At 42.6% G+C, this 11,679-nt stretch overlaps 1 pseudogene across 1 annotated transcript; it reads left to right on the plus strand.

Moving 5' to 3' along the window:
• The first annotated feature begins 530 nt into the window (after window positions 1-530).
• On the plus strand, window positions 531-10,853 carry LOC147580574 (large ribosomal subunit protein eL33 pseudogene; annotated as a pseudogene). Its single transcript, XR_015250712.1, has 2 exons — window positions 531-914; window positions 7,806-10,853. The product of XR_015250712.1 is annotated as a large ribosomal subunit protein eL33 pseudogene (transcript).
• Window positions 10,854-11,679: the final 826 nt, after the last annotated feature.

Consider the following 11,679-nt stretch of genomic DNA (forward strand, 5'->3'; position numbering starts at 1 on the left):
TTTTTTTTTAATGTTTATTTTATTTTTGCGAGAGAGAGCAGGGGAGAGGGGCAGAGAGACAGGAACACAGAGGATTCAAAGCTGACTCTGCGAAGATAGCAGAGAGCCCAATGTGGGGCTGGAACTCACTAACCTGAGATCATGACCTCAGCCAAAGTCAGATGCTTAACTGATTGAGCCACCCAGACACCCCAAGACCAGCTTTTTAAATGTACTACCTGATTCCTTAGGCTGTATTCTCTCAACCAGGAAATGAAACGCTGAAATCGTCATCCTTTGACTCATGTCCCCACCAGTATTGAATTTAATACCCTACAAAGTTTATCTGTGGGAAGTTTGTTTTCTCAGCAGGGTATATTAACAGAAAGAAGGGGGGAGAAAGGAGAAAGAACCAGGAGGAGGAAGAAGAATCAACAGGGCTGCCCACTCATATTTCCTACGAGCAAGGCACTTCTTTTGGATCTTGCATGTTCATTGGCTGGTCCCTGATCAAAGGACAGATAAGTAGCAGGCCGGTAGGGGTAAGGCGCTATTTTCATCTAGCAAGTACTCACAAAGCACTTACTTGCTAAAGGACCATATAGAACAAGCCTGGTCAAGTGGGCAAACAACCCTATAAGGAAAGCGTCTGAACCTTACAGACGGACTTGGGCCCCCACAGTCCGCGGGAGGAAGGGGTGCAGAGCGCCAGCTTCGGCAGGGAAAGGGAAGGCGAGCCGGGAGAACCGCACCCCGTGGCCCGCTAGGCCCAGCCAGCCGCTCCCTACAACGTTCTCAGGACAACCATCGAGTTAGGGACCTTCATGCCATCCTAGAGCGGCCCGGAAGCGCATCCGGCAGACGCAAAGCGCGGCGGCTCCCGCGGTGGCCGGTTGTGCGCCGCGGGAGCTCTTCTCGGTTGACGTCTTCTGCAGGTAGGGCTGGGAGCCCCGGGAGGACGCGGAGTTGGGGGTCGGGCCGGGGAGGCCTCCATCGTCCTTCCCTCCTGGCCCCTCCCCGACGGCCCCGCGCTGAAGTCGGCCCGGGGCGGGACCGCGCGTGGTGGCTGGGGAGCCGCGGCAGGGCCTTTGGGAGGCTTCGGCCACGGGTGGAGGGTCCGGGCCCCGCTCCGTGGCCTGCGGGACTCAGGGGTCACCTCAGGGAGGCCTGTCCTACGTGCATCCCGACTGCTCTTCATACAGCTCCTACTGCTTCATGTCCTCTATAACCCGCTCTTCGTTTTCGTCTGTTGCTTATTGCCTCACAGCCAACTCACTCCCACCCCGACATGGGTCTGAGCCCCCGACGGCAGAGATTCGTGTCTGTTTTTAACTCGTGAGTAAGAAATGTAAATTGCCCAGAACCGTGCCTGGCGGGAGTTAACAACTGTACGTGTCGACTGTTATTATTTTGTTCAGGCAGCATCTGGGGCGCCTAAAACAGGCCTGGGAGAATGAATGAATGAATGAATGAATGAATGAATGAATGAGGTTCTTGCCAGAACCTTATGACAAAGAAAGGAAACAGATTTTCTGTGATTAGTTAAGCTGTGTCAGTAAATGCTTCTGAGTAGGGCACTGAGCTGGACGCTGGAGGTAGAGATTCTTAGCAGAGAGAGGCTTTTAGGGCAACAGGGAAAAAAGGAGAGCTAATTGTATGTATGTATGTGTAACAAATAGCAAAGAACCACATGGCTAGCAGTGACAGAAAGTGCTAATGTAATCATTTTTGCCTCTCACCAGTAGGCACTCTGGGTTGTTTTATTATACTAATTTTTACCCAGCATCCAATTTCAGCATCACAAACATCAGTGGCCAAATGACTTGAGGTTACATTGGATTTTTCAGGGAATACAGAGCTAAAAAACACAGCACTCTGTTCCCTGGAAATAATGCAGGTAGAAATTAAAATGTGAAATGAAAAGGAAAATGGAGTGTTTGTGATCTCATTGAGAATGCTTTAGCTCTTAGGTTGTTTTTGTTTGCTGGGAATTTTTGCTGGTTGGTTGTTTCAGGTTTTGTAGGAGTCGTTGGGACTTACTTGGATATCAGATCTGGGATATTTGCTATTGGACTTGGAATGAGACAAATGGGATTAACAATTTTCTGTTTTCTGACATTTTAGCTACTCCATTTTCATGTTCTTCACATTTTTAGTGTTACTAGCAAAAGATGGAATTCAACATACTTAGAGTCCTTAATCACTTAACACATCTTTTGGGGAAGGTACAAAACATTAATTATACAGGATTATTGCTAGGATAAACCTTTTCTATTAACAGAAATCCAGTCACTCTGAGGCATCCACTGAATAACTTGAGGGTTTAAAAGATATATGTACCAACTAAATTGTACATATTCAAATAAGGAAGTATAATTTAGCCGAATAATCAGTCATTAATATCATTTAAAATTTACATCTCCAAAAATGTATATATTTGGGGGCCTGGATAGCAACGTGTTTTACTTTCTAACTCTGTATGGGTAAAACCTCCCCTAGAAGATGGCTTTTGGGGCAGAAGACATAATCCTTGTTGGTGCCCCTTGTAGTCTTGTTTATTTGGTGTGTCTAAGTCTGACTGTACATGCATATCTACCTCATATGGAGCACCCTTTGTGGATTTTCTTTTTAGATTCATTTGTTGCCTTTCAGTTTTATGGTGACAAAACTTTGCATGTGTAACTATTTTTTAAAAATTCTATTTCCGGGGCGCCTGGGTGGCTCAGTCGGTTAAGCAGCTGACTTCGGCTCAGGTCATGATCTTGAGGTCCGTGAGTTCAAACCCTGCATTGGGCTCTGTGCTGACAGCTCAGAGCCTGGAGCCTGCTTCTGTTTCTGTGTTTCCCTCTCTCTCTCTGCCCCTCCCCCATTCACGCTCTGTCTCTCTCTGCCTTTCACAAATGAATACATGTTAAAAAAAAATTTTTTTAATTCTATTTCCCTCAAAATGCATGCCTATGTAGGTATAGGAGGCCAGCACTCACAATGACACCTTTTAACTCTTGCCCTGCTTTTACTCCTTGAAGGGCAGCCATCTTGCTCATTTAGTAACTATCTGCCTTTTTCACCCCCCTTCCCCCCCTTTTTCCCCTTTATTCCCTCCTCCATCTAGTTTTCCTGAATGATAGTCCTCCCTGCAATCTACAGCTACTTTCTTCCTTTCAGTTAATTGGCCAAAGTAGTGAAAGGCATATGAATTTTGGAGTTAGAGACCTATGTTTAAGTAAAAAACTTTAGTTTCTTCCTTTTTTCTTGCATATATCACTGAACTATTCTGAACTTCAGTTTCCTCATTTGTAAACAGATTATAATACCTAAATTGGCCACTTGTAGGAATTAAAGCATCAATATAAGCATCATAAATGTAAGCCCAGCACAGTACCTGGCATACAGAGGATAGTCACTAAATACTAGTACTTGTCTCTTCACCTACTTTCCTCCCCATTAGATGTCTAGTAGCACCCAACCTTTACCAATGACCATTTCTTTACATGCTTATCTAAAGGCCATTTAAGTCAAATCCATCTTTGGCTCCCTACTGTCTAAAATAACCCAAGCTTTCCAGATTCCCCTTTTAAGTAGGTTGGATTACGCCCTCCCCCCTCTTTTTAAAGTTTATTTATTCATTTTTGAGAGAGAGAGAGAGAGCACACATGAGCCGGGGAGGGGCAGAGAGAGAGGGAGACAGAGAATCCCAAGCAGGCTCTGAGCTGTCAGTGCAGAATCCAACATGGGACTCAAACTCCCCAAAACGCAAGATCATGCCCTGAGCCGAATTCGGCCACTTAACCGACTGAGCCACTCAGGTGCCCCAGATTACAGCCCCTTTAAGTGCTCTTTTAGGAACTAGAAATTCCTCCCACATAATAGAGCGTATCCAGTGTTAGATAGAGATGTTTCTTAAAAACACTGGCATACCCCAGTGTAATCTCTGTCAAAACACTAACAGCATTTTCCACAGAGCTAGAATAAATAGTTCTAAAATTTGTATGGAATCACAAAGGATGCTGAAAAGCCATAACAAACTTGAAAAAAAAAAAAAAGCTGGAGGCGTCACAATTCTGGACTTCAAGTTATATAAACAAAGCTATAGTATTCAAAACAGTATGGCACTGGCACAAAAATAGACACATAGACCAATAGAACAGAATAGAAAATCTAGAAATGAAGCCACAACTATATGGTCAATTAATCTTTAACAAAGCAGGAAAGACTATCCAATGGGAAAAAGTCTATTCAACAAATAGTGCTGGGAACACTGGATGCAACATGCAAAAGAATGAAACCAGACCACTTTCTTACATCATACACAAAAATAAATTCAAAATGGATTAAAGACCTGGGGCTCCTGGATGGCTCGGTTGAGTGTCCAGCTTCGTCTCAGGTCATGATCTCATGGTTCGTGAGTTTGAGCCACATGTCAGGCTCTGTGCTGACAGTTCAGAGCCTGGAGCCTGCTTTGGGTTTGGTGTCTCCCTCTTTCTTCTGCTCCCTCACTTGTTCTCTCTCTCTCTCTCTCAAAGATAAATTAAAAAAAAATTTTTTTTAATTAAAAAAATGGATTAAAGACCTAAAATGTGAGACAGGAAACCATCAGAATCCTAGAAGAGAACACAGGCAGTAACCTCTTTAACATAAGCTGTAGCAACTTCTTTCTAGATATGTTTCGTGAGGCAAGGGAAACAAAAGCAAAAATAAACTATGGACACTTAAAAGAAAAAGCTTCTGCATGGCAAAGCAAACAGTCAATGAAACTAAAAGGGAACCTATGGAATGGGATAATATATTTGCAAATGACATATCTGATAAAGGGTTAGTATCCAAAATACATAGAGAACTTTTAAAACCCAACACCCAAAAAATAAATAAGCCAGTTTAAAAAATGGGCAGAAGACATGAGTAGGGAAAAAAAAAAAAAGGTGCCTGGGTGGCTCAGTTGGTTAAGCGTCTAACTCTTGATCTCAGCTCAGGTCTTGATTTCAGAGTCATGAGTTCAAGACCTGCCTTGGGCTTTACACTGGGCATGGAGCCTACTTTAAAGAAAAAATGGGGTGGGGAGACATGAATAGACATTTATCCAAAGAAGACATACAGATGACCAACAGACACATGAAAAGATGTTCATCGTCCCTTACCATCAGGGAAATGAAAATCAAAACTACAGTGAGCTATCACCTCACATCTGTCAGAATGGCTAAAATCAACAACACAAGGAACAACAGATGTTGGCAACAATGTGGAGAAAAGGGAACCCTCTTGCACTGCTGGTGGGAATGCAGACTGGTGCAGCCACTCTGAAAAACAGTATGGAGGTTCCTCAAAAAGTTAAAAATAGAACTACCTGTACCATGCAGCAATTTGCTGGAAGGTATTTATCCAAAGAATATAAAAATGCTAATTCAAAGGGGTACATGCACCCTGATGTTTATAGCAGCATTATATATAGTAGCCAAATTTTGGAAATAGCCCAAGTGTCCATCGACTGAAGAATGGATAAAGATGTAGTATGTATATGTATGTGTGTGTATGTATGTATGTGTGTGTGTGTATATGTGTATATATATATATATGTGTATATATATATATACATATATATGCATATATATATGTATATATATGCATATATATGTTACTCAACCATAAAAAAGAATGAAGTCTTGCCATTTGCAATGATGGATGGAGCTAGAGAGGATTATACTAAGTGAAATAAGTCAGAGAAAGACAAATACATGATTTCACTCATGTGGAATTTAAGAAACAAAACAAACGAGCAGAGAGAAAAGAGAGGCAAACCAAGAAATAGACTCAACTGTAGAAAACAAACTGATGGTCACCAGAGGGGAGCTGGGTGGGGGGGATGGGCTAAATGGGTGATGGGGATTAAGGAGGGCACTTTGTTGTGGTGAGCACTGGGTGTTGTATGGAAATGTTGAATCATAATATTGTACACCTAAAACTAATATTACACTGTTAACCGACTGGAATTTAAATAAAAACTTTCAAAAAAAAAAAAGGACATTGGCAGATCCCTATAGGTTAATCACAGAACAGACTCTTAGGGTTTTGGAGCAAAGCCATGCCATTCTTTTCAAATAGTTACTCTCTTTCTGAGAAACAGCTATTGGCTTGCTACTGGACCTTACTAGAGAATAAATGTTTGGCCACAGACCACTAAGTTGTCATGTAACCTGATCTGTTCACCATGAATTGGATGTTATTCGATATACCAAGCCTTAAAATTGGGCACGCACAGCAGCTTCATTATTAAATGGAAGTTGTATACATATGGTCAGGCCTGAGCAGTCTTGCGGACAAATGTAAGTTACATGAGGAAGTGACCCAAGTACTCAAGACCTTTACTCTTGTTGCATTACTTCTCTATTTGCCTGAACCTATAGCCTCATGAGGAGTTCTCTATGACCAGTTGAAGGAGTAAGAAAACAACTTGGGCCTGGTTTACGGATGAATCTGCATGACATCTACAAAAGTAGACCATTGCAGCACTATAGGCCTGCTCTGGGATGGACAGTCTAGAACAGTGATAAAAGGAAGTCCCCCAGGAGACCTAACTTCAAGCAGTGCCCCTGGTTGTTTATTTTGTTTAGGCGAGAGATGGCCAGAAGTAGGAGTCTAACAATTTTGGGTTGTAGTTCTTGGTTTGGCTGAAATGTTCAAGGAACCATTAGAAGGAGGTCTGGGGAAAACTGAATAGACCTCTCCAAATGAGCAAGAACATGAAGTTACACATGTACCATTAAGTGTTTCACCAAAGGGTGACCTCAGCAGAGGATTTTAATAATTGGGTGGGTAGGGTGACCTGTGTCATAGTTGTCAGCCTCTTTCCGTAGATACTCCTGTCGTTGCTTAATGGGATCCTGAACAAAGTGGCCATGGATGCAGGGATTGAGTTTACGCATGGGCTCACTTCCACTCACCAAGGCCAACCTTGTTAGAGCCGCTGCTAAGTAATCTATGTGTCAACAACAGAAACCAACACTAAACTCTCAGGATGCATCATTTCTCAGTGTGATCAGCCAGCTACTTAAGTACACTCAACTGCTTCCACCATGAACGGGAAGTGTTTTGTTCACACTGGAAAAGACACTTACTCTGGATATGGATTTGCCTTCCTGGCCTGCAGTGCTTCTGCCGAAGCTGCCTTCTGTGCACTTACAGAATGTCTTATCCACCATCATGGTATTCCACACAGTGTCACTTTTTTTTTTTCTTTTTTAATTTTTTTTAATGTTTGTTTATTTTTGAGAGAGAGACAGAGTGTGAGTGGGGGAGGAGCAGAGAGAGAGGGAGACACAGAATCTGAAGCAGAATCCAGGCTCTGAGCTATCAGCACAGAGCCCGATTCAGGGCTTGAACTCATGAACTGCGAGATCGTGACCTGAGCTGAAGCCAGATGCTTACCGACTGAGCCACCCAGGTGCCCCACACAGCGTCACTTCTGACCTGGGAACCCATTTCGTAGCAAGTGAAGTGGACACTGGGACTGTGTTCATGGATCTCCCTGGTCTTACCATAGTCCTCATCATCCTGAAGCACGTGGCTTGATAAAACAGTAAAATGGCATCTTAAAGCCTCAATTATGGCTCAGCTAAGTGGGCATGCTTTGCAGAATTGGTATTGTTTTCCAGGATGCGATATATGCTCTAAATCAACGTCTAATATATGATTCTATTTCTCCCATAGGGAGGGTCAAAAAGTCCAGAAATCAAGGGGTGGAAATAGAAGATACTTCACTCACTCTACCCCTACCAGAAATGCACTAGCAAAATTTTTATTTCTGAATCTGACCTTAGCTTCTGCTGGTCTAGGGAGGAATGCTCGCCTAGACGACACCACCTGGCACCACAAGGATTCCGTTGACTGGAAGTTGAGACTGATAGCTGGCCACTTTGGGCTCCACAATGCCCCTGAATCAACAAAGTTTCACTAGACTGGCTGGGGTGACTGATCACCCCAAGGGGAAAGTGGGTTGGTACTAGACAATGAGGAATAAGGAGGAATCCAGGAGTTTCTGGGCATATTTTAGTGCTATACGACCTGTGGTTAACGTCGGTGGATGACTATGACAACCCAGCACGGGCCTCAGTCTCTTTGGGAATGAAGGCTTGGGTCACTCCACGAGGCAGAGAACCACAAGCAGCTGAGGTGATTGCTGGGTCAATGGGAACATGGAATGGATAGTGAAAGAACGTTGTTACAAATAACAGTTAAGACCATGTGACTAGTTGCAAAAAAAAGCACAGTGGTAGTTATGACTTTCTTGTTTTGCTATGAATGTTTATGTGTATCAACCAGATTTTTTGTTGTCTCTCCTTATCATTTAACATAACATCTGTTGCTGGTAACATGTCGATATAAAGTTAACTTTATACCTCAGTATTTGGGTTATGGGTTTCAAAAGGAGTGAATCAGGTAGGAGATGAATGAACATCAGCAAAGACAAAAAAAAAAAAAAAAAGTAGGGGAGGGGTAAGGAGAGGGAGAGGGACTTTGTATTGTTTCTTGAGGACAGAGTGTGGTGATGGTTCTATGAGGATTCCGGTATCGTTTAGACGAAGTGCAGTTTTGTAACTGTCTTTATTAGGCGACTAAGTATGGTTAAGGAAATGGGTATTGGTACCACGTTGACAGGGGTGGATTTTGATGGCTTATGTTGTGTCAGCTTGGCCAAGCTAAACTACACTCCCCAGAATCCTCTTTTGAGTATGTTGCAATTAGGATGGGCTGCAAAGATGGTCCCTTGAGAGTTACCGGGCAGGCAGGAGGCCACAGCCACTAGGTGGCACACAGGTGCTGTTGCTAAGCCGCTGGCTCACCAGCGTCTCAGGTACCTGGATCTTCCTTCTGGTTGACTCCTGACCCAGCCCTGTGTGTTCAACTCCACACAGGCTCACTTTCCACAGGATACCTTTGTCACAAATGTCAAACGAACAGACACAGGTATTTGCTGGCTTGTGATCTTCCCTTCCTGACTACCTGCTTGTGGGCTTTGGAGCCTCATGAAGGCTATTTAGCCAGCCCCCCAAAAGCATAAGCCTGTTGATAGATACACAGATGGTAGTTAGGTAGACAGATATCCTCTGTTCTCTGGTTGAACCCTGACTGGTACGGGGAAAGTAAGACTCTCTGAACCCAGAGTCTTTGGCCCACGTTCCTTATAAGGTGTTCTTTTTCTTTTCTGGTCATTAAAATTTCTTTCTGTGAACATTCAAACCTGGGTTCTTTTTCAGTTTCTTTGTTTCACTTCTACAGCAGGCAAAGTTTTACCAGTGATTTTCAAAAATGAGTGTAAGCAAATCACCTGGGATCCTGTTACATGTAGATTCAGTATCTGTAGGTCTGGATCCGAATTTTTAGTAAGTTCCCAGGTGACACTTATATTATCTTTATTCATTTTCTACTGCCATCTTAACAGATTACCACAAACTCAGTGGTTTAAAACAACCTAAATTTATTATCTCAGAAGTCCCAGTTAACCCAGCTGGTTTCTCTACTCCAGGTTTCACAAGGGCCAGAATCAAGGTGTCAGCCAGTTGGGTTCTTCCTGGTAGGCACCTGGAAAGAATCTGATTCCAAGTTCATTGGTGGACTTCAATTCGGAACTGGGTTCCCCAAATCCTGATAGAAGAAAGCAAAGAAGATCTGAATGAATGGAGACACACTGTGTTCATGGATTAAAAGACACAACACAGTAGGGATCTGTTCTCCCTACACTGATAATAAATCAGGTTTGATACAGATCCTATCAAATCTTAGCAAGGAGTTTTCGTAGATACAGATAAGCTTCTTCTAAAATTTATATGGAAAGCCAAGGGATCTGGGAAAAACTAAAATATGAAAAAGAATAAAGTAGGAGGAGTCAATGAGCCTGATGTAAGCTTACCATCCACAGTGGTGCAAACAGAGTTCAGTGCTGTGGACCACAGGTCCACACGGAAATGCCCAACTGATTCTTTGCAAAGGTGCAGAAGCAATTCAGGGGAGAAAGGATAGCCTTTTCAGAAAATGGTGCTGGCACAAATGGATGTCCATAGGTCAAACAGAACAAAAACAGTCTAAATCTCACACCCTATACAAAAATCAGCTCAAAATGAATCATGGATGAAAATATAAGACCAAAACCTATAAACCTTTTAGAAGAAAGCATAGGAAATAATCAGGACCTAGATTTAGGCAAAGATTCTTAGAATTGGTATCAAAAGCATGGTGATTAAAGGAACAGTTAATAATTTTTTCTTCACCAAAATTTAAAAGTGTTGTTCTGTGACTCTTTCCACCATCTTGGAGCCTATGGATTCAGGACTCCTGAAACGACAAATATGTCTGGAAGGCTGTGGTCCAAAGCCATTTTTGCTGGCTATAAGTGGGGTCTCCGGAACCAGAGGGAGCACACAGCTCTTCTTAAAATTGAAGGTGTTTATGCTTCAGTACTGAATTCTGTCTAGGCAAGAGATGTGCTTATGTGTACAAAGCAAAGAACACCACAGTGATTCCTGGTGGCAAACAGAATAAAACCAGGGTAATCTGGGTAAAAGTAACTTGTGCTTAGAGAAACAGTGGCATGGGTTGTGACAAATTCCAAAGCAGCCTTCCTCCTAAGGCCACGGGCCACAAAACCTGTGTGATGCTGTACCTCTCACGGATTTAAAGTAACTAAAAGTAAGAGCACCTGGGTGGCTCAGTCGGTTGGGCATCCAACTGTGGCTTAGGTCATGATCTCACAGTTTGTGAGTTCGAGCTCCTTGTTGGGCTCTGTGCTGACAGCTCAGAGCCTGGAGCCTGCTTCGGAGTCTGTGTCTCCTCCTCTTTCTGCCCCTCCCCTGCTCAAACTCTCTCTCTCTCTCTCTCTCTCTCTCTCTCTCTCTCTCAAAACTAAATAAATAAAAATACTACAGTTGACTCTTGAACAATGTGGGGCTTGGGAAAGCAACCCCTGTCCAGTTGAAAATCTGCACATAACTTTTGACTCCCCCAAAACTTAATTACTAATAGCTTGTTGCCCAGAAGACAAAAATAAAGTCAATTAACATGTATTTTTTGCTATATATAATTATATACTATTTTCTCACATTAAATAGAGAAAAGAAAATGTTACTAATAGTAAGGAAAAGAAAATATACTGACAGTACTGTATTTATCGAAAAAAATCTGCAAATAAGTGGACCTGTGCAGTTCAAACCACTGTTGTTCAAGGGTCACTGTTCTTCTGTAATGCTGACTTGCAAAAATTTTTCTCACAAAATTTGACTATCATGAGGGGAAAAAAAGACAGTCTACAAAGTGTGCTTCAGAAAAGTGATAGGGTTGACTGGGTGGCTTAGTTGAGTGTCTGACTCTTGATTTCGGCTCAGGTCATGATCCCAGGGTCGTGGGATCAAGCCCCGTGTTGGACTACGTGCTGAGCATGGTGCCTGCTATGTCCCTCTCCTCTGCTCACACTCTCTCTTTCTAAAATTAAAAAAAAAAATTTTTTTTTTAAATATTAAGGAAAGTAGATAGCCTCATGAATTAACTTCATGGCTAAAATTCTCATCGTGAATAAGGAGATGGTACCACGTTGATGACATGGAAATTAATATTTAAGACCAAGATGGTCCCACATTAATAATGGAATTTTGAAGCCTAACTAATACTTGCTTTAAATATTTGGTATGAATCTACCGACCTAAAGGAAGTTTGAAC

This window comes from Puma concolor, chromosome B2 (genome assembly GCF_028749965.1).
Source record: "Puma concolor isolate L17-30 chromosome B2, mPumCon1.1.hap2, whole genome shotgun sequence".
NCBI lineage: Eukaryota > Metazoa > Chordata > Mammalia > Carnivora > Felidae > Puma > Puma concolor.